The sequence below is a fragment of the Anopheles coustani genome, chromosome 2, assembly GCF_943734705.1.
Source record: "Anopheles coustani chromosome 2, idAnoCousDA_361_x.2, whole genome shotgun sequence".
Lineage (NCBI taxonomy): Eukaryota > Metazoa > Arthropoda > Insecta > Diptera > Culicidae > Anopheles > Anopheles coustani.
The window spans coordinates 90,475,219-90,499,774 of record NC_071289.1 but is presented as its reverse complement, the minus strand read 5'-3'; the positions used below and the strand labels follow the sequence as shown (position 1 = coordinate 90,499,774).

The 24,556-nt window shown below is 45.6% G+C and overlaps 1 protein-coding gene across 1 annotated transcript in view; it reads right to left on the bottom strand.

Annotated features, from left to right (window-relative positions):
• Nucleotides 1-24,556, bottom strand: part of LOC131266723 (collagen alpha-1(XV) chain-like) — a 90,117-nt gene that overhangs the window by 34,703 nt on the left and 30,858 nt on the right. The window lies entirely within an intron of this gene.

Sequence of the window (24,556 nt, the reverse complement as noted above, 5' to 3'; positions counted from 1 at the left end):
CGGAGGTACTCCCGCAGTGTGCTGTCCATTTTGAGCTCCTCGATGATGAGCGTCGCGTTGCAACTGCACTGTCCCGCGTGTTTCCGGTTTGGCAGTGTGTCGTAGAGCTACAGAGGGGGGAAAATTTCACGTTAATAGGATTGCTCTCCATTTCGTGCATGTTTTCCTAACGCAACGTTTTCCAGAAAAAGCTAGTGAGAGCCCTTACCTGAGACAATCGTTTCTGTTCGATGACGAACGATGACGGATTGTTGTCATGTTAGCGTGAGTGAAAAGCGTTAGAGAAGATCACCACCACCATTGTAAAGAGAAGGATTGGACGCGCGATTAGTTCCGATTCCGAAACATTGAAGTCAGTCACGTCGCTGCAAACTTACCAGCTCATCGCCGGATCCATCGCCATCGAAGTATCCGCCACCCTTCGGACCGGGTGAACCCGGTGGTCCGGGTGGCCCCGGAGGTCCTTGGGGACCGGGTGGTCCCGGTGGGCCCCGTATACTTTCACCCTTCGTTCCCCGTTCACCCTTGTCACCCTTTATCCTGTAGCCTGTATATTCTGGTGGCGGTGGCGAAATTGGAGGTGGCTCCTCGAAGGGATCTTCTCCGCTTGCCTGAAAGAATGAAAAGTAAGAAAGAAGATTGTTACCAAAACAGAGCATTGAAAATTGTATCGTAAAGATTGTGTGTCAGATAATTTCTCTCGTGCCCTTTCAGAAGGCTCCGAGTGAAGGTTGTGAGTGTTATTCGGGTGTTACATTTCCGCAAACGATTGTCCTTTCTTGCGGACCAGGTAAAGGCTTTTGCGTCGATCGACGTTCTTCACAGCGAATCCCAAGGTTTGATTTGAAACAAAATCCTTTGTCCGTTTACCTTTTGCGCGCTGATTGGTTGGCATTAGTGTTATTAGTCGATGATATTAATTGTTCACGGTTCGAAAGCGAGCCCGATCCACTTCCGCCACAAACTTCATCGTAAAAACCCACCGAACCGTGATCCGTTTTGATGGAAGCGAAAGGAGCGCGGATTTTTTTTCCTATTTCATCAAAAAGTTAGTTAATTGGTTTTAGTCCAATAATGATGATGGTTCCGATGAGCGTTAAGTGAAGGAAGGGACGGTTAGGAGGGCGAATTTCTCAAACGGAGAAGCGATTAGTACGGCGAACACTCTTCAGAGAAATCATTCAATCGAAAAAGTTGTGCTGTTTGTGGTGCGACGCTTTCGCTGTGTGTGTGTGTGTGTGTTTGAGTTGAAGAAATCAAAGACGGTTTGAGTTTGGGGAATAAACAATTTGAAGTGCGGATGGACGGGAGGCACACGTTCCGCTTAATTTATGCTGATTAGTCCATTTTTGGCTGATTGGTTGTTGCTGTTTGATTCCCGGGGACGCGCAACTCTGGCTTTGGCAGTGTTTGGACCGGAGTTCCACGTGCGATTTTCCGATCATTACCGTTCAGAGAAGAAAATTAGAGCAAAAGTTTACTTCTCGGAACTGGCTTGAAGTTGATTGCCATTTTCTGGGAAAGGAGTTTTTTTTCCTAATACGCGGGGAGGTACAAAGTAGCTTGTAAACCGTAGAAATTCATCTTAATCAACATTTTTGTGCAGTAGAAGATTTAAAATGCAAATTTTCAGTAATTTAGCAGCCGTTTGACCTTTCAGCTTAGCCTGAAAAATTTGGTGTGAATAAAAATGTTCAATTCCTATTTCTTACAACGTTAAGGAACGTAATAAAATTCTAACGATAAATTGTTCTCCACGTTTCGAATATTCGAATGATGGGAAAAACGCTAACATTCTATTTTTGTTTGCTGCTGTCCAATTATCCTTCCCGGAAGGGCCGGTATTGCATACTAATCCCTTTCTATGAGGGATGATTTAACGTTCAGTGTAGAGGATGCCGGCGAAGAAGACAAAAACAAGCAAAATAACGTAAAAAAGGCGAAATGCGTCTTAAGAATGTTAAACCTCTCGTCGCCAGAAAGCGCCCTCGCTTGAAGGCCAGCGTTTATTTTCGCCTATTTACGTAGACCTCCTAAAGCCGAACCGTGGGGTCTTCGGGAGAGGGCGGGCAGGAGGGAAGAAGCAGGAGATAATACAATCCACCCGGTTCCGTTAGTCTGAAACTCGGGCTGGTCCGGTTGTAACGGTGTCGCAACATGGAACATGAAAAGCGAAACATTAACGCTTCAATAAATTTAAATAGCTTCGGAAAAAGCTGGCCCGCCTTTTCCTTCTTTCGATATTTTTTTCCCCCAACTGCTTCCCAAAGATGTCCTCCGTGGCGTGTGCTTCGGCATTCCTTTCGTTCGAGTTTTTTGAACTTGAAAAGAAAAAAAAAGTGCGACAGTAGCGAACGAAACCGAAGAGAAACGGTACAAGTTGGTCACATTCTATCGCCACGGCGTTTTTCTCGTGACCAGGGACATCGCGTGACAATTTTTGCAGGCGTTTCGTGTTTAGCTTTTATCGGCTTGGAATTCGAACGACGATGGCCTACGGGGTGCGGGTGTGTGTGTCGTTGAGTCGTTGCGCAACGGTCAAATCCATTGGATTATACGTTTAATGCCGCCGCCGAAGCACGAGAAGTGATGAACGAAAACAAAAATAAGCCAAACAGAGAAATGAGTGCTAAGCTCCAGAACAAATATATATGAATTTTTGGGAAGGAAAAGTAAAGCCATCCGAGACCAATAAGAACTGCCCTGGCGATGGCGAAAAATTTCCCGAAACAAATTAAAATCCCGTCGTTCGTTGGCGAGTTGTTCGGAGGATAATACTTCAGTTCGGGTCGGGGATTGGTGACGAGCGTTGGGAAGAAGAATTGGCAATTAAAACCCCCACCAGTGTGCCTCGAGACTGCTGATGCCGGGATTGTGCTTTCGTGCGCGGAATATCATTGGCCATGGCCAGGACAGGGCGGGGGGAGGAAAGTTGAAAATATCTTCATCCACCGTCACCAACCGTCATGACCGAGTGGTCGTGGAGCGCGATGAAGGAAGAAATGTGTTTGAACGAGTTTCCACGGTTAGGCGGAAGGTGACCACCATCGAGTTTGGCTTCCCGGAACCGGAACGGCAGTCATTCGCTGGTTGCCCCGGGAGAATCGTAACGATGTACGCCGACCGAAGATGAAAGCAAAAGTCAACCATTGTCATCGCTTTTAATCTCATCGCCGTTCGTTCGCAAATGGTCGTTCAAATATTTGCGAAAGAATAATTAAAAGTTCGACGGCAAATTGACGACGCGAGTGGCCGTGGAGAAGCATCTTCTGGGACGAGGTTGTGCGGGAGGACGGGGCGATACTCGCGGGTTTGATCGCCTTTCGACCATCCAGGTTTGGGAATGGACGGACTATGCTTCTCAGTTTTCCAAACGCAAGTAAAAAGGAAAGGGTTTGTTCTTCCACGGGGGAAATCCTTTCGGTTGAAACAGAAATTATTCTTAGTCTTGAAGATGCTTGGTGTCTGGGGGTCTGGTAAGGTTCTCGAGGTACCAACGGGAAAGCGACATCGTGCGATTAAAACGTCGCTGGACGAAATATAATTATCCTTGATCGAGATACCGGGAACCTCAAATCACAGACGGAACTCGACAATCCCCGAACCGGACACCACAAACCGGTGGGATTAGGTACTCGGACATTAAATCGAGGTACCGCTACCGTTCATTCCAAGGACCCGGGGACGGACGTGAACATCTTGCGCATTGGGTCGCAGTCCCGAAGATAACCCTTCTCACCAGTTTTCTTGGAAATGTTCCCCGCGAGGGTTTGGCGGACCCCGACCCGATTGTCGGTAAACTACGAGGATCTCGCACTGCCTAGGTCGCTACCGAGCAAGTTGTCAACACTTGTGCTAACGCCTCCTAATGCCATCCTCCGATGGTGCCGACGCGCGGCGTAAGTGTGTTGAAATAACTTAATTAAACTCGCCTGCCACATGGGACTATAAACTTATTAATTTAATTCCACCCGAGTGCTACCGCATCTCACAGTGGTGGTGGTTGGTGCGAGTATGTGTCTGGTACAGTGGAGCCGGGGGTCTTTTATTTTCCAAGACTCGCCAGGACTTTCCTGAATGGCTAAGTAAAGTGTCACCAAACCACTGCATATTTCTGCTCACCATTCCTTGCAGTCGACATCATTATTTTTTTACGCTTCATTCCACGCGATGGTTGGGCGTTTAAAAAAAATTTTCTTAATTCGCGAAGCAGAACACTTCTAACCAGCATCATTTAGCTGTCTTACTCGCGTGCACATGTGTCTACGTCTCGTTGGCGAATGGAGGTTAAGATTTTGCGGAGCGGTCGCTAACAAACTCCTAAAGAACGATGGGTGGCAGCTCTTGGGGAACGTTTGTGGGACACTGAAGGATGAGAAGGACTCTACTCTACGGCGAAAAGGTGTCGTATATTTTGGTGTCCTCTATTCCACTTGACAAAGCGGGCGATGTAGCGGGTTCTGTAGCATTCTTAAGTTCGCATTCCAAGTGCCCGTAAAGTTTGTTATATGAATCTAGTTTGTTCTAAGATTTGTTAATTCCACAGTCACTGTTTCTGATATCATGTTAACTGTGTTGCTTTCCAATGGCCTGACCGACGGTGTTATTTGAAAAGATGACATAATTACTCTCAGTAAGCCGTGGAAATGTTTGTAGGTCAAACATCTTGTCGTGATACGTTTCTGTAGTAAATGGCAACGCATCCTTGAAACTGGCAATTAAAAAGTTCCAGCCCACCCGAGCGCGTATGAGAACGTGATTAAAAAACGAATGGAGTCTTTTATCCGGGTGTTTTTCGTTCATTAAAACCGGCTCAACCTGTGAAATATGGGTTTTCCCACACTTCAGCTTCCTTATGACAGCATCACCATTATGTATCGTGTACAAAACCCCGGGTCTCCCTTAAGAGGGTAATCGTGCCAACCGAAGGATGCGTTTTCTCGTTAATAAGATTAGCAAGTAGGCTTTGCAGCTGAAATCTTCCATCGTGAGTCCTGTAAAGTCGAATAATGCCATCGCTCTAGCTGTCTATTTTAAAACAGGCGCTAATGAACGCTGTATTCATTCAGTTCCTTCCAACCCACGTGCAACCTTTGGATGGTAATGAAATTTCGGTCGAAAAACCTACTTCCTTTGAGTGTTGGCCTCCCCCATAGGCATAGGTTCGATCAAAGAAGGTTTTGTGTGTTTGTTTTGATGGAATTATGGTGTATGTACCCCTCAGGACCTTCCCACCTCGGACGGAGAGGGAGTGATGGCAATCAAAATTCGTAACCTCAAATGTCGGAAGGCCGATAGCACCGACCCGACCCGCGCGGGTTGGTTGGTACTTTTCACTGGAATGCGTATCGGTTGCGTCACGGTTTCCGAAAACGTGTCAACGTGTCACCGGGTTGTGCCCATGACAGCACCTGTCAGCTTAGTGTTTACCCGCCTGCGGTCGGCGGCAACCGAGTCCTGCTGCCTTCATCCGGGAGGTAGAGATGAACCGTGGGAGAGGCTCGTCTAACTTCTTGCCGTTCTTCGTTGACAAACTCCCGTGAAACGCTTTTACGCAACCCCGCCGTACGGTGCGTTCGGTAAGAAATTTAATTCGAGTACACTCTTTTCATGCCTATCTGCACACATTTGCAGGCAAAATGATAAACCCACGCCCGTTGCCGTGACAATGATACGCAAGTCGTCAGTTCGTTGAAAGGGTGGAAATCGAGGGCCGTCGTGCGTAACACGATTCGTTTGTGCGCTGATATCTGGATGTCGCCCTGGTGTGCGTCGCAATAAAAGAAGTCCCGCTCCGTGGGCGATGAGTTCCGCGACGCTCCGGAGTGTACTGGTTGGTGCGATCACGTGCGAGAAAAGTGTCCGGAAGTTGTACGCGGTCGGTTCGTTTAGTAAACGTGCCGCTTCGGTTGGTAGGCCCCGGTGTGTAGGGTCACACATACACAAGACTCGTGTCGTCCTGAAATTGTCTACCCGGGTCTACCCTCGTATGCCGGCGCTCTCGGGATGAATACCTTGGCTCACGGTATAAATTTTATTGCCCAAGTCGTAAATCGAGCAGTTGCGTGCAGTGAAACCGTTGTTCGGCTGGCAATGGCAGGCCTCGCCGTATATCGTGCATCATTTGGGACGTCGCAGGTTCTCGAACAGCCGAGCCGAGTGTTGTGCGAGAGCGTGGTGCGAATGATGGTAATTTTTGAGTTTTCGTATCACGGGAGGAAATTGGATCCTTTAAATGGGCGCTGTCTGAGCTTCTTTGCGTCATGCCATCGTTACGCCGGGCAAAAGGCACAACCGGCAGCAGCAGTCGTACGGAGTCGTCGGCAGCAAACACGTTTCCGGAGGTTGCTCGTAAACTGGCCGACTACACATGGGAACCAGCAAAAAGCGGAAGAGGACACGGGAAGTTCCACTTAACCTGAAGGCTAATGAAGGTAAGACAATTTTGAAGAAAAGTTCCTTGCTTTCACATGTACGCTCCACTCGATACCGACTGGCTTGGAAAGTTCCGGAACGTAATGCTAGCGCCAATCGCGTTGCAGTGTACACCGACATTGTTGTTCTTCGGGACGCTAAAGCCACCGTTAAGTATTCCGCAAGGTATGCGGTTTTTTGGGAATATCCCATCAACGGGAATGTGGTGTGGCCCCGGTGCGGCGGAATCAGGGCATTGCTGGATTAATTACAGTTTACATAACATTTCATGAGCGCGCACCGCCGCAAGGAGGTTGTAGAGATCCCCTTGGAGAACTGCTATGGAATTCGTTCGTTGCATGGTAGCGCTCGATCTTTAGGTAAATTGCACCGAAACGGAGACGGGGCTTTAATGAACGGGTCTTCCGTGCACTATGGGTTCTTGGCCTCGTCACGGAAGCACGGTGGGTTTGATGAGTTAAGTGGGTTTATTCATTCGAACCACGGTTTGAAGACGGGTTAAAGTTAATGACTTTCCCGTGTGGTCACGGCAACCGGAAGCCGTCAACGAAACTGGACTTCGGTATGGCGACTACTGACGTGACGAACAGGTCCAAGCGCACTCGTGGTCGCCCATCCGGTCGCCTTTCCGACGATGAGCCTTTTCTGGTTGTTTAATTGGAGATAATTTTTTCCCCTCTTTTATGACCCACTGTGCGGCGAAGTGAGTTTTTCATTGTTTTTTTTTTTTTATTACCAGCGACTCTTGCTATGTTTAATTTTCCTTTTTTTTCGCAGCTTTACCCATTACATGACGTTGGGCGCCTGTGTTAATGTTTTTACGATGTTTTTTTCTTTCTCTTTACCGGAAAATCTATAGGAATTTCGTTCGTCCGACACCCGTGATTAATGGGACCCACCGTCTAATTGGGTATGACGAGGGATTTGGGGCGCGGAAAAAATGTCATCCCTTAATTTGAAGGATTTTTGGGGTCTTGTACCGTGGTGTGATGTCTGTGTACGAGTGTTCATATTTTTATTTTACTTTACTTTTACTGTTACAAACTGGTTGAAAAGCTTTTTATAATATCTTTAAATTGAACATGTTTTGCTCAGAATGGGGTTTGAGGCTTTTGAAGCTTTCCACCATCGGAAAACTTTGGCAAGTGCTGAACATTCTCGTTTCAATTAAATATTGAACATAGTTTTTTTTTAATATTGTGGAATAATTAGAAAGGGTTTTAAATATTTCTTTTACCTCACTTTGGCTTATCTAAAACTTGAGTTTCTAAGGGCATAAGGATCCCTTTTGGGATGAATTTAACCCGACGGATGACAAAGGAACGTTATAACGGCACGGTGGAACAGGAAATAACTTCAAGCGATAGAATGGATGGAATTCACCAGCAATAATCCATCGTCTCTTCCGTAATGAACTCCAAAAGTGTGCATGACTGCGCATCGTTACTTCCAGACTCTACAAGGATATCGTTCCAAGAAACCTATAAAATAAGTGAAAGAAAACATAGTACAGAGCGAACAAGAAGCTACCGTTAAAGGTGCCTCGTTGTGTGGATGGAAGCATTTCCATTCGGTCGATTTCTGTATTCAAATTATCACCGAATTCCCCGAGGAAGCCAATTTTCAGGGCTCGCCCCCAAAGAAGTCGATGACGTGCGACAGTTGGCGTAAATCGCCCTCTTCACCGTTCGTCCTTTGTGTGGAATGGCGGGGGCAGGTGAAGAGAGTGGGATTCCGAATGCTTTCGGCAGTCGGCATTTCTTATGGCTTTCCTTTCGTGCCTTCCGCCGCCGAGAAGACGAGCCGGAGTTGGTGCGTAAACAGGTGCTTAAGCTGTTTTTTGCGTTGTTGGCCTTTTTTATTTTTCTGTTTTGGGTTTTCCTTTCGGTTTGTTTACACGGTGAAGAACGTCCGGTTTGGGGCGAGGGCTTGAGGATGAATATTATGCATAGTGGGTCAGGTTGGGCGTGGATAGTTTTTGTTTTGAGATCAAATTGAATATGGAAAAAAAAAATGTGAGCAAGAATTTGGTGGGAAATTCACGCCAAATTCAACCGAAGGACCGGTCACCCCCGTACGATAAAGGGACACTTTGGTTGAGCTACGAAGGCGACAGGGAGTTACTTTTATTAATTTTTCGGCCTTATTTACGTTCCAATGCGGGTCGAAACGTTGCGGGTTTCCGTCTTGCTTGTTTTGTCTCGTGGGCTCGCTTTCCTCGCACACTCTTTGCCAAGGTTTATTTCGGGCGTAACTGAGCAGCCCGGGCGTTATACTACCCATTTTCCGAACAATGACCAATGGGCCCCGGGGTTGCGGTGTAAGGACCCTTCTCAGCATAGGCACGCGGTGCAGGGGTTTGGGGAATAAACAACTCGAACGAAACGAGCCCCAATAAAACCCGGGGCGCATGGAGTTGTGCAACAAGACACCGTAAGACTGACCGAGGGCCAAGGTACGGCAAAGGTACGGCTCGGCGAAAGAAAAGAGGCCCGACACTGGGCCAGCGCCCCGGAGGGTGGCGTTCCTGTCCTAAACAAATTTAATTAACTTCACCCATCGACGCGGGCACGGCGATCAAACATAACTGGCGCGGGCTTTTGCTATGCTTTCGAGTGGGGCCATGCTTGTGAGTGTGTGGCGGTCACTCTGTTTAACGGACGCTTCCGTACACGGTGCACGCTGGTCACAGGCAGAGGCCCTTTCCGAGATGGAAAGGGATGGGCATTTCTCGGCCCTAAATAAAGGGCAGTCCAAATAAAACAAACTATGACGCTCGAGGGGCGAGAAGCGAAACTGGACGGAGCATAAATAAGGAAGTAAAAGGGACAGAAAAGACCAATCAAACCGAAGCCTCCCACTGTTTTGACAAAAGAAACACTTGCCTTTTACTGGAACGCAATCAAAATTCATTTCGGAAGTGAGCGGAGAGAGCTTTCGGGAAGGGATGGTTTGTTGAATGGGGAAAAAAAACTAGCAATTTGGGAATATTTGCTTAGAAAGAACAGTTTGTACACCCGTATCGCAACATGGTGGTCAGAAATCGCTAATGTTATTCAAGAGAAGGTTTAAAATATAAACACTTTTCAATGTTAGGAATGGTGTTGTTTGCCAAAACGATCGTAAATCAATATGTAGGGCAATAAGCATATTCGTGGAAAATCTATTCCGATTTTGCTTTCATTGTTTTCCTAGTCCAATTAAGCAGCTAATGATTGTAAAAAACTGATTTCCGACCTGACGCACTGATTTCCACCTTCGCTTTATGCAAACGATAATACAGTGAATATACATCATCATGAAATGTCACGGCCGATTCCACGTGTTAAATAAACCATCAACAATGCGCGTTAGAGAAAGGTGGCAAAGTTCGCATGATAGTAGAGAGTTAGATGGATGCTCTGGCACCCTCAAACAGAGGCGACCCCGAATGGGATGGCGGGAAAAGATATCCAACCGGGCTTTGTTTGCTACGCAAGCATTGAGGCTGGCAAAGCGGTTCCGTTTAGAGTCAATCATTTCAACGAGTCGATTTACATTGAGTGTTTGTCGACCAATTTGATACGATACGTTTGTATAATAATGACTCGTGCTTGCAGCTCTATTTGATGTGGACACGTATGCATGATGGGTGTGAGTGCAAGTGTATCGATGCGTTTTTATGCAGCGAACAATCGGATGCAATTAGGCGCGTCGAGTGGAGGCAATGGTGTTTAATTTCAATTAGCTGGTATAGGAACAGTTATGGATGATACTTTATTAACTTTGCTTGTGATGGGGAACGGTAAACATGTCAATTGATTTCCATACGATTATAATGTTACACCATTTCGAATGAATGATTGATGTTACACCAAATCGAAATTAATTCTTCAGCGATTAAAAGTTTTTTTTTTATGAATTGAAATTAGTTTCATAGATGAGTTTAATGAACGATTCCAATGAGAAGCAGACAAAACAGTGGCACGAGAATTCTTAAAAAAGCCCCTAACATCGATGGACGAACTGCACATTCCTTGCTTATTATTCTACTTACATCAAACTGCATTCCGGAGCCAAAGTCGGCTGAGTTTTTTCCAAATGGCATATTGTCTGGATCATTCTTCAGAATTTACAAAATGCATACGGGGAGGAAGGTTCATGAAGTGAACGGAAGATAAAATGAAGGAATTATAGACCAGGGTGCACGGATGCATGCGAGGGGTACGCTCAAGTAACGTTGATCTTGCGTTTGATCTACTTACATACTCCAGGCTTAATTCTTCGTCAGCCCAGCTTGGTTCTGTTTCGGCCTCAGTCTTCAGATTTAAAACGGGGGACGAACAACAAAGAAAACAAAAATATAAACGAAAAAGAAAAGAAAAAAGTGCAATATAAAAAATAAAATAAAAGGCATATGATGAAATAAAAGACGCCTAAATGAAATAAAAAAAATAATAATAAACGTGGTAGATGGATCAAACAAGGAGTACGTAACAAAAACAATAAATCAACAATGCACACGGAAACACATTCACACCAATTTTGCCTATCGACTACCAACATTTAAAGCCAATGGAAGATGGGAAATATAATCAATTTAGAAAATGAAAACACTCACATTTTTCGGAAATCAATATGTAAATCAATTGAAATAAACATTCTGATCTACTTTATGACATCGGTTTTTTTTAAGGAAACAATCTCTACCATTGTGCTGTATTGAGAAATTTATACCAAAGCATTACAATGATCCCTTTTGGTAAGAGATTATTTTTACAAAACGCATAACTGCATACTGCCTTCTGCATTTTGCCTGATGAAGAGCTTACAGGGTTTTATCCCTTTGATTCTAATTAATTACATAGATTGCCAGACACAGCATGTGCCAATTAAGCGGAATGCACTCTCGGTTGCAGTCTTCTGGTCTTAGTAGGTCATCGGCATCCCCAACAAGGGTTCAAAATCCGAGAAACGCATGTGCGATATGATAAATGCAAACGAAGAAGAGCACAAGATTCCTTCCAAAAGGACAGAGCACCTTTTCGGAAGAAGGTGCGTCGACGCAACGTCCGGCGAGAAAGGTTCAGTTTGGCAATGTGGCCAGCATACGCCTTTCGCTTATCTTACTGTCTCGATGTTCGCAAAAACCTCTTACGTTCAATGGATTGGAAATATTGAACGAGTGTGTGTGTGTGAGCTCAGCCAGGAAAAATGGCACGTGCAAGTAGATTAGAACTGCCGCTCCACTGCTACTACGGATGTTTCTACGGATATGCTTCGTCCCCCCTTTCCTCTAGGACTCCACTTTCCCCGCACTCACTTAAGGTATCAAATTGAGGTTTTTGATATATTTCAGCGGGTAGTGAAAAGGTTGGAGCTCCGGATCGACCGTGGAGGATTATTTCCGGAGCGAAATTTCCCAGACACCGTCAAGATGGCCGTACGCGCGGGTGGTACGTTATGCCGTATGAGGTGCTCACGCTGGCAGAAAGGATGAAAGATTGGACGGCAGATGAATAATCGTAGCCGAAAGGTGCAAGTTGCAAAGAGCACTGAAGTTGTCCGTTGAGTTACTGTTGGATGGTAATGGACTTTCGCCGGGGTGTGTCGAGGTGAAGCACATGAAAATGGTATAACATATTCCCTATCCTTTCGACGTAGTAGCATGGGAGGAGCGATACCGATGGGGGACAGGTGAAGGGGCCAATTTTCCTTAACCGATGGATTTTCGATACGCTCCATAGACTCCCCCCCCAGAACCCGATGGCCAGGATCAATTTGTGGCCTAGTTCGGGCGGAGTACCCGAGCCACCGGAGAAGGTTAATGGGCTCTAGGTCATCGGAAAGAAGTTTATCACACTTGCACAAGATGAACTATGTTCGAAGGCACGAGGGACGATTAGGATTTGACAGCAAAAAAAAAAAGAGATTTCCGGCTAGCGAACCGAAAGTTCCTCCCGGTGGGAAAAGTTCACCCGGTTAGAGTCGGCTTCCCAACAGAACTGTTAGGTCGAGCCGAGCCGGTGAAAAGTTTCTATTGAATAATGATGTTTTGATAAAATCGCTTGAATAAACCCTAAACGACCTGACTAAATAATACACTGGCCGGGGGAGGCGGAATACAAATACGGGAAATTAAAAGAAAAACACACTCGCACTCACACAAAGACAGCTTCCAGTGGGGGAGTTGAGCCGAAACGCCGGAATGGAAGGAAAGACAAACTTTTCGTTGGAGAAAACTTTGCTTTCCTTTTCGCTCGACGGTCCCGAAAGGTGATGGTATGGTTCAACTTTTCGTGACCAGTGCGATTGTACGGAAAACAGCCAATCGCAAATCAAATCGCAAATGAAAAATAGTAACCTTTCCGGGGGGAGGCTGTCGGGTTGCCTTCCACTGCCCTCCGTGCCTGCAGTCGACCAGAAAAGTTAGTCCGCATGGTTTGGAGTTCGGAAAAATCTCTGCCACTGACTGATTTGGTGCAGTTAAATATGTGTTGCCTAAATGATTATACGGTAAAGGCAACACACATACACACTCTTTCAAACTCACTGAAAGCTTTGAAAGGGTCGGGCGCACCAGAGGGGAGTGTGCGCCGAAGGGGGAGTTGGTTGGCGGTGGTAGAGAAAATTCATTTCCAACAACATTTCCGATTCATCACTCCCGGGGGCAGGAAAAAGCACCAGTCGAGATTTGCTTCTGACACTTTTTGCACGAGCACACACACACACATGCATGCACCGGTAGACAGCTGCCGCACCAACATCCGGCGCCCGGAAACGGATACAAATGATGATGGGGATGGATGAATGATTTTGACTTCACCTGGTTTCCCCCCACCACCACCGGTTTTCCCTCGCCGAGAGAATATATCATTTTCGTACAAATGAGCGCATGTGGAAAGTTTCAGCTCATGAATAAAAGTTCCCCGCACACTCCGAACGCACCACCTTTCCCCCGCGCTTTCCCACGGCGAGGAAAAGGTTAACCAGATACAAAAAAAAAAGTGCAAAGACTTCTTTGGAAGGACGAGGAAATATAAAATCCAGCCGCCTACTCTCGAGCACAAGACTTGGAGGTGGTGGAATGCACAAAAACAAAACAAAAACGGAACCAACCGAAACAGAGAGGCACGGCGGAGAATTACAAATCATTGGCAATAAATTTCACTCTGTCTCGCGGGAGCCTTTTCGATCGTATGTGTGTGTGAGAGAGCTTTTTTTTTGCCGATGTATTTTTGGTTGAAAGTCCTTTCTGCCTTCCTTTTGCCGGCAGTGATTTGCCGCTTGAGGTGGAATTTCGAGATGAAATATTGAGTTAAAAATGAATCGGGCACAACTAAGTGAAAGATATTTTAATTTGCCACATTCGCTTTGCGGTGTTTTCCTTCGTTGCTACTTTCTACATGAAAAACAATACGATACTCCTTTGCGAGCAGCTAGAGCTTAGATCTTGCTTTCGTCGTCAGGTGTATTATATAAATAACTTCCAACGCTTATATGCTTTCTGCTCAACACAATGCGGACCTGTTCTTTAAGGTTACAAAGCATGTGAACATAGATTGTGAACCTTGGTATCGCGAAGATAAAGAAGGACAGTTTTATTTCAACCACAAACGATTCAATTGAGAATCATTTTGTAAGCATGATGCTCTTCGTCGAGAAACCACTCGAGAATGTTTGAAGTCAAATGACGTTTGTGGGACAAATATTTCAAATAGCCTTCACGTTTCTTCCAGCCTCTTAATCTGACAAGTAGACGCAAGTTATTGAAATACTACCCAGCAGTTCGACAGGCAGGTTGCTTGTACCCGGTCTTATCCACTTGCGTCACGATTTTCAATTTCAACGTTGCGTGCTCGTGGGAATGAAGAGGGGGAGGATGTAGCAAAGTGAGGTGTAGTAGTTGGTTGGTGGCAGAATTATACCGGTACAGGAAAAACCACTTCACGAATTTGAATCGAAAAGTGTGATGGAAACGACGGAGACGTTGGTAAAGAAAGTTGAAGTATTGAGTCTCCATGAGAAAAAATAAGAGAAGAAAAAAAGTGCGATGACGCCAGAACGGAGTTGGTGCAATTCGTCACCGTTTCGTAGTCTTCTTCCTGGCCATGGTAGCAAGGCAGAACTCATAAAGACCGTTAGGACCGTCTTTGATTCATCATCGTCTTTGGCGTCGAGGTCCACGACGACGCCTCGTGTTGGCATTCATTGCTAATACTCTTCCTCACCCGCTGAGTGTGGAATTATTTTGATCAAAATTAGATTGCCGTTCCGTATGCAAGACGGCACTCAGCCCTCGGCATGGCTCACTGGCCGGTATCAGTCTGCGACAGGGGAGAATTAAATAATATAGGACGTGTATATTTGTCGGTGTGACACGAGCACAAATATTTTATTCAAACAACGCTCCGCTCGATGCCTACGACGGCATTTTCCCTCGATAGAAACTGAGCTTCCTCGCCTTCTACGCCGTTGCCAGGAGAGACGTTCTTCGTTTCAATTGTACACCGGTTTGAAAAGCGTCGGTGAGTGGCAGAGATTTTTCTACTTTTTCCCTTCTGTTTACTTGCCTACAATTTTCTTTTTTCGACGGGCCTTTGGAATGGTTTTTACTTTATTTCTCGCTCACGGATATTGCTCGTGAAGGATTGGGGAAAAAGTTGTTACCCATTCGTGCCCGGGTCTCTTATCGCCTTCCGGTGCGGGACGGAACCGTTTGTGACGTTTTCAAGCAGTATGGGTATGCAATATTTTTTTCTATCTAACCAAAAGATCCTTTTCCTTTCCGTCGCTTTTCCAGGTATTTCCATTGTGATGCCGAAGCAAAACATGATCAGCATACGAAGAGAAATGGAAGTAGAGTTCATATTATAAATTCATTATTTTTCCGCATCACCGCTGTCAGGAGATGGAAGTTGATGAGCAAGTCAAGGTGGGAACACACTGACACGAAAGGCGGCAAAAAGGATTCAAGGATTGATGGGATTTTTTTAAAACCAAGAAAGACTTGGCACATTGCTCGGCCCACGTCTCCAGTTCATTTAGATCATTGAAACGAACACTCTCAAACCCTAAAGCTATATGAAATGAAAAAACGATAAACCTACATGTAGATTTGATGCATAATTGGACAAAGTACTTAAGATGAGCTTACAATTTAGACTTTAAAATTAGATTTTTTTTACACATTTTGTGTTCAATATTCATGTAAAGGGCTTTGTTTTCGAAATAAAAACTTAAATTCACATTTATTTTACCGATCATTGGAATAATGGAAGCTAAGAGAAACTAACGACATTTAAATCTACAAATTTTTCCTATATTATATTGGCTCTTCCAGGTTGATGGTTTTTGTAAAGATGGTGGAAAAAATGTCTTGCTGCAGGCGTAGAAGATATTCAAGAGTACCAATCAATTTCTTAGACATGCCCTAAGGCTGGAGCATAAATTCGAAAATTTGTGAGCAGCTTTTCCACACAGTGCCGAACGTTTCCGGACTGGCTAACCGGTTGCAAAGGACAATCATTTATTATTACATTTTATGTGCTTCTTACATTAGCACCGAACCCATATTCGTATGAACACAGATGGAAAGAAATAAAACGTATCAAAAAGCTTTAATGTTTCTATTCGCAAGAAGGGTACAGCATGGTCATTTGCTTCTACACCTTTAACACAAAATTATTTTATTTAGTTTTCAAAAGCGCCTTTTTAAATTTTATGGGAAATTTCAGGAAAAAATAAGCAAACATGTGCATACATGTGCTCAATTTTTAAACCAAGACATAATTGATATTGTTCAGTGCATATTGCGTCTGTGCAGCATATTGTGGTGCTGCGAAAGTAATTAAAAGTTTAATTAAAAACTCATATTCACTTCCGGTCAGTAGAAACATTAGGGTTCGGTGTGAACATGGTATAAGGTTGACTAATGGTTTCCTGCTGAGAAGTGTAATCCAACAGCTATGTGAATTTGTGTTTGTGTCTGTGTGTTTGTTTGTGATCATTTTTCTCTCTTCTATCTACTCATCTCGTCTAAACTGCTGCTTTTTTTTCACAGGTGGTGTAGTTTTTCTTAAAGTAATCCACCTCAAGGCAACAATGAGGTAAAAATGAAGCAAGAAGAGGATATCTTCGGATAATAGAATGAAAATGTTGCCTCATCACAAACAGGTCATGTTAGCAAAACTCTTGATTCGAGTTAGAGAGAACGTTGGAGTGGAAATATCAAAAACATTAATGAACAATACTTTTAATTGTTGCGGTTTCGGTGGATTTGAACGAACTTCATTTTACTGTAATGAATTATAACAGGAATGTAAGTGGTAATTTGCTCGAATTGTTGAGGTGCATGATAAAAATTTGATGTGAGAAAATTGTGTATTGCTAATATAACTATTTCACTAATAATGTACAGATAATATGCTTTGAAACGAAGTGAAAACCGATGCATTGTGAATCTTTCTCTTGTTACAATCATTGTCGTACGCTCACTCATTCATTCATTCAATCCATTCTTACTTTCATTCCACCAGTTACGGCCAAAGTCGACCGAATTTCATTGGCTTCCATTGGCCGTAGTCTGGTACATTTCTTGGTAATATACTGATCCCGTACGCCCTCCCTCCCTCCGTCATCATTTTCTCTGCGTGCTATTCATTATGATTACTTACTAACTGCGACGTTCGGTTACAGTGCGTTTTCACGATTTCCGGATAGCCGTAGATCTTCAGGAACAGAAACGTTCCCTGGATGATGAAGGAAATGAAAATTAATTTTGACATTTATTACACGGCGTCTATATGGCGCTACGTCGAGGAACTATATGTCTGGTCATTCCACGCTTTGCTGATGATACCCGCTCCCGTTGCGGCTCGTTCTGCTTCGCTGATTTTTCTTATATTTTGTTCACTTTATTCCACACGTTGGACACTTTTTCTAGTCCTTTGTAGATCTGCACAGCTACTGAAGCTAGTTGGAATGTGGAGAAGATAGTTAACGAACTCCGTTCCCTGAACGACCTTTATTGGCAAGGTTCGTGGACGAAATGCCAGTTGGCCACTTGGACCCGACGAGTAGGTGCCTGTTAGACGGAAGGTCATCCGGTTCCCCAGTGAACCAGTAGCCCACATTCAACGCACATAATCCATGACAGACCAGCCAGTCTGCTGAGTGCTGCTCCGTTGGGAGCAAGATAACGGAGTGAGCGGAACTCGATTAATTAATACAGTCCATGCAGACGGGAGTGATGATGGTAATTAAATTTTGGTACAAAGTACGGCACCGGGGCTAGTGCTGGTGGTTAGGCTAATGGGTAAATTCCACTGGTTGACCGCACCGTTCGACGGATGTCGAGAACATTAACTCCCTTATGACGTCTGTCATTTGCGGTGACATTACGCCTGATAAATATCACTTCCACATTATGTTTGGTTATCATTTCAATCAATCAGGATTATAATGAGGCGAAGGTGTTGTTGAATTTAAATTGATCTATTTGAAACGTTGATCAGTTTATTGTGAATGAAAATATCACTGGTAAATATTTTAATCGTTGGATAGATCTACCAATGCGTGGAAAAAGAAACGAAAAGTAAAAACAGCAACCAATAATGAAAGCAAATATTTCCTGTCCCACAACCACGAAAGTTTCGTTCAAATTCAACACAAATGAAATCCACATGGAAGATAATAAAAACCCCGCAAACATAAACCATTATAAACCCATAGATGCCTCGGAATAATAGTCGGCACTTGCTTTTAATATTATTCTCTCGCACCTCGGCCTATGGAAAAACTCGTGCATGCAGAAATCCCTTTTAACGCCACAACACCCGGTTCCGGTGAATGGAGAAAAACTCATCATCGCGCGCGAACCGTTCTTTAGTTTTGCTCGTTTGGTTTTTATCTTCGCGCTGCATCCTTTGTTCGGTTGTGCAAAGCCTACTGCGAACAACGGAAACGGATGTAGTGTGCTAAATTAGAAGCCAGCATCGCCATCCAACAAAAAAAAAGGGGGGGACAAAAATTCCCTGATAGAGATAGAAAAACGCATCATCAATGGCACTGCGACAACCGGGACCGGGACTCCGGTGCTAGATTGCAATATCGGGGAGGAGTTTTCGATAGATCACCACCGACTGTCGTGTCCTCCCGTGGTTCAAACCGGACGGAGGATGCCGTCGGTAGGAAACATTATGAGGCGGGAAAACACGTGCACAAAAGCCAAATAATAAAAGCGCATGGTGAGTGTTCGTCAGGAAACGAAAAGGAACGGGTGCACACAAAATAAAAAAGAGAGAGAGAACCGGACACAAAATGTCAACTGCACCGAAGCGAGCGACGATAAAAGTGTAAAATAATGCAAACTACCTATCCCATAATCGTTTGGGGCGTCCAATGACAGCCGTATAACAACAGTTGCACCCCGTCGGAATAGCTGGTGTTCGAACATATTTTCCACGGACCTCGTGTGCGGTCGAGGGGTTTTTCCTCTCCCCAATGGAGCTACATAAATTGCTTTTCACAGTCAATGGGTTCAGCAAGGACAACGGGAAACGCGATGATGGTGATAGTCAAATGATTCAACGCCAATGTCTTTGTTGATTTTCCGCTTGCTATCGACGTGGCGAGTTGGTGTAGTTTTTTCACCACTACGAAATTATTGTTAGATTACAGTTGGTTGTTGTTTTGTGACATAATTTGCAACTTTTGTCATTTATTTATATCTACAGTTGATAAGTTTTAACTGAAATCTAGAAAAACCAAGGTAAACGATGATTTTTCTGTTATGCCCCAAAATCACACTATTGCGTGATGAAAATTAACACATTCCATCGCCGTATGCAAATGTTAGGTCATGTTTCACCGTTCAGTTTGTTCTTTGGGTAATTTGTCAGATTTCGCACATGCTTGACAAATTGATCCCACACAGCCTTCCTTCAAGCGCACACAAACCGGCACCGAAATCCTCACGGACGTGGCCCACGAATATCATTTGGCACGCAAACACTCATCGTCGGTTTTTTTTTTTTTTGGGAACACAATAAAACATTCATAATCTTCTTCCGATCCCCAACGGTGGTGGTGGTTTTTCCCACTTCATGACCGGTCCGAAAAGTGATCGATTGATGGCGCAACCAGTGGATGTGGACACGCGATAACGCGCGGGCACATATTTTGATCACAAATTGGCGATAGGCATTTTCGAACGGCTCCGGCCGGGTTTGCCGCTTGGAAAACAATGTCACACTAATTTCGCCACACAACGGTGCCGAATCGGCGGCGGGACGGGGGGGAGTCACGAGGGAGTCACAATCTGGCGGCGAAATTGTGTCCGTTTAATGGGTGGATAAACATTTGCTTAATGTGACGAGTAAATCATTCGACCGGGGCTGCGCTCACTGCACTTTTCGGAAGTCGCACACACACACGCGCACGAGTCAACATGAACCACCGTGGAAAGTGAAGTTGTGACAGTTCGGTTGTGGCCAGCCAGCCAGGCCGGCCGGACAAAAGCCGGAAAATTAATTTTCAATCCAACCACGGAAACCACGAGACTCGGAGGCTCGGGATGCAGAATAATTGCTGTTGTCGTTGCCGTCGTTGTTGTTGTTTCTCCGGACACCGTATCGACTGACCTCACGACCACGGAGAATAGCGCCCGAACTCGGGTACGAGAGCAGTCCGATGGGTGTTTCCGCACTGGTTGACCGCCACGAACTGATCGGTACGCGGCTCGCAACGATCGGACGCTTCCTGATGTCGTCGTCGACGTCATGACCACTCGCCCTTTTCAACATCCCTCCCCCCTCTCCCCCAACGAATCCATCGGGGGGCCACTTCAAGTTTTCAAAACAATTGAAAAGCCGCCCGAAAGACATTAGCATTCCGGCACCACCCGCCCCCCCGGGGAGGAGGGTGCTCCGGTTTAGTGAGGTCATTGAGGTGTACGCCCGATCCCGAGACTCCGGACCGACCGCATCCGAGCGTGTTCCGTCTAACCCCACGACATGGCGTCCGCCTGACGACGGGGAACCCGATGGGAATGCTCTCGGGTGGAGGTGGGCTGGGGGGGGGATGCTGCGAACATACGGCACATGTCACAGTGCGTGGCTCCACTGGAGATATGTTTATGCTTTGATTAGAGTGCTGCCAACGTTTGCTGCCCCCGTTCGGCAAACAAGGGTGCGGCATGTCGGCGAAGACTCACTCCGAGAGTTTGGCTCCCGGCATTGCGTCTTCAAGACTTGTCCATGACTCCCGCGTTGGTGCTTGTGTGTGTATGTGGACGGGAAAAAGACCGCAAACAAACGTTCGTTTGGATAATCAATTCGATTGCATTCGACATCGCGGCGACCACGTCCGCTGGCCGGTTTTTTTTTTCTGTTTGCATCGGGTCGGGTGTGAAGGACGTCAAGGGGTTAGATGTAAGTGAACTGTGCGTGTGTATAAATAGAAACCATTGCTCGGCCCATCACCAACAACCATCCGGTTGGCCGGTTCGCGGACCGCTTCTTTGTGAGCACTCATATTTTCTTCTTTGCCAACGTCTTCGAAAACTATCAATGTTTTACGACATTGCGATCGGAGGAACGAAGCGGTCGATTTATGAATGCATTTCGCGTCGAAATGGGTAATAACTTTCCGAAACCGTAAAGATTGTGTAAATTTGGAGAAATTTTGCTCTTATATTTGCAGCATTCACTTAGCGCACACAAGTCCAGATTACTGGTTGGATTTGTTGTTATATCCGCATAAACAATATTTCACGATATGTTTGATGGATGAATCGTATGTAAAATGGTGATCCAAAATAAACTTTGTGCCATCCATTTTTACTTCCTGGAAAATGCTAAGTGGGTCATTTGCCATACAAAATTGACTGAAAGCAATTTTAACATGGTTCGGAATTGAAAATTCCCGTTGGTGCGTTGATGTAAGTTAGGTCAGACATCTGGCAATATTTTTCAAATATTGTACAATAACCCTATATTGCGTCATTATTCTGTGCGAAATGGAATCCACCACAGTCTTGTTGAATTCAAATAAATTTAATTGAACTCGCCCCTGAATCAACGCCGGTACGCATCTTCCGATGCAGATCCTTATGTCAATTAAAACGACCAGCTGGACGCATTCCTTTCCTGCTCGAACAAACAACTTTATCTGATTGATATGAGCCCTCTCAAAACGTTGCTCGCCGGCAAATGAAACATTCGTGCTGGCCGGCTTTCTCCCATTTCTTCGAGGTAATTCTCGGAAACGCAGTTCTATAAACATAAGCCGGTATATTCAATCGAAATAATCAACCATCTCGGCAAGGGGTAGCTGCCCCTTCGTGGCACGGAGTGGGGCGATTATGATCGAGAGTCATTCCACATTCCCAACCCGTCCCCCCCGGTGACCGAACCCCTCTGCGATCGTCTTCCATAAGTCATACGAACGTCGGGAGGAACTGTAAAGCCAAGTAGCAAGACTGTTTGTGGACGTCGTCCGTCGGTTGTGTAATTCCTTGTACAGCACACAAATCCCTCTCGCGGCACGGTCCACCCTGGAAGTGGGTGAAAGTAAATATACAACTTCGTAACCGAGCCTGAACCGTCGCGGAGAAAATGGTCGGTACATGTATGCAACCGCCATCGGTCGTCCTCGGGAGTGTGTACTCGTTAGCATTAATTTACTATCATCACTGAACCGTCCGTAATGGAACGTTTGTCAGCTGATCGAAGGGGGGAGGAGTCGACGCGGGGTGCGGTGATGCAGTTGCAACTTCGCCACGGTCTGTTGGCATCAATTGAGTGTGGTGAGACGTGTCCGGGAGGAGCCCAGAGGCGAAAGAAAACGGGCTGGAAGCTGGCTGAGTCAGGAGACACAGCCTTTCGAAACTCAGTCATTCCGCGTGGAATGTCCGGCAGAAATACGCTCGGGTGCTCGGTGCCTTGCTCGGTGGACCATTAGAGAAGCCAAGCGACGTCCGATGGCTGTCGGACCCTCCCGGGTTGGGATGTTTGTACATTTCAATTTACCAAATCAGATTACGCACGAGCATTGGCATGGTAGAGACGTCCGTGGTCATGGCGCCGTTTCACGCAGGATGGTTTGGTCTTGGGCCATTCTTTGATACTCCTTTTAAAGCATGAGGGCTATCCCGACCGAAGCCTTCCCACACTGAAAGACAGTGGTCGCCAACCTAGCGGGCTATAAAGGTTTCGTGTATGAAACCGACCATTAGCACTGATTACTCTGTTTGAATAGTTAGTTGTTATAGATTAGTGTTTGAAAAGAAATATTATTGGTTAGGTTAACAACACTGTGCTTTTTGTGCAACAGATTGCCGACCACTGCTGTTCGCACCGAGGGCTCCACGGAGGCCAAACCCGTTGACGGTCTAATACGCAGCAAGGGTAGGCTGCGAATTGATTTATTCTAGGCCGTTGATTTCTTAACCGACGGCGGAAGCGAATACCGAACGCCCGATCCGGCGGCACCCGGCGTTTTTCCTTGGTGGGGCCTGGTAAATCCGGGCGAAAAGCAAACGCGTGCTTCTCGGCGAAATCAATAAATCTCTTTTCCCCCTCGGCAAGGGACGGGGGGTGGCGGCGCGAGAGGGAACTTTCCACTTGGTTTCCCATGCCCGGTCTCGGGAGCACGGGACCCCGGAGGTGTATAGTTGTTGAAGTGAAAGCCTTTTTCTTAGCGCGCCGCAACGTGAATCGATCGTGACTGAATGCGTGTACGAGATTGGCAAAAAAAAACAAAAACAGGGCCAAAGGAAAACTCTCTTCAGCAAAGCGAAACAGCCGACGGCGTTGTTGTGCGTCGCTTGAAGTGGCGGTTTGCGCTGTTGAAACGGGTCTGTTCCGTTTCTTTCCGGTCGGGCGGAGACGCTGTTTGTCGGATAATTGAAAATAATCGATCGTCTCCAGGGGGGGGAAATTGAAAGATAAACTATGGCTGGCATCGTTTTTGTGCTAAAAAAACTCACACACACACGTATTGTGTCTTGGTGGAAACTATTTCCGTTTTTAAGAATTTGTTTAAATTTTAAAGCTTAAGATGATACTCAAGACAGCTTGTTTGCTAAATTAATTTGGTATTTTGTTGAATTGAATCAAGAACAATTAACTTTCTCCACGAATGCAGTAAACCTGCAACAGATGAGCTCTTTAAATTAACTCTCAAATGGCTAGAATGAGGGCTTCTGAGTAACCATATGATAAAACATGTCCTCAAATTTAGTTGGAAAAGCACTGAGACAATATTTTCAACAAGCTTTCACTACCATCGCTCCATTAGTGGTTGAAAAAGTTTCGACCCCAGGTAGCGCTCTTCCCCCCGCTCCCTCCAACGTCTCTCTGAGTACGCACATATGGCCCCCCCAAATCCAAAAAAGGACTTCCAAAGTTGGACAGCTGGTTGTTTGTCATCGGCTGGCACGTGTCACGTACGCATGAACAGTTTTCGGACGCCGTCCTTGGTCGCCTGCCAACCCATCCCGAAGGGTGGGGCTGGGAAATGGGGGAGGAAAATAGCACGAACTTCAACCGCCAGGGGACGGAAAAGTTTATCTTAAGCCTCCGGCGGTCGACGCGACCGTACTTATTTACCGGAGCCGGGCCGCACTTCAGCCGGGCCGGGCCGAAACAGACTGGTGGTCAACGAGTTGGATGGACCCTCGGCGCGGATGGTCCATCTATCCGGGCATCAGCTCGAGTGCTTTGTAAACAACCGGAATGGTGGAATTATGAACCCGTCGGGTTCGGGAACTCGGAACGCATCTGGGAAAGACTGCACACTGTGACTTGGCAAAATGTTTCTCTTAATCCACCGACGGCCACGTTGTGTCATTTCGAGTGTTGGAAACCCTAGCTGTTTGCTGGGCTTAAAGGTAATCTAAATGATTCAGCAGTTAGAAAATAATGTTTTACTTGGCTTACATGAAAAGTACTTATAAAGAAAAATACAATGTTTTTTTTTCGAATTATAATCTACTCTACAATTTTTTTCCAACATGTGGAATGTATTTTTGGCACAAAACCCTGATTAATATTGTTCTCTTTCTTCATTCCTTTGCCTTTAAAAATGAAAGGCAATTTCGTGGCAATTTAAATTCAAAGCGTACGTGGTAGCATTTAAT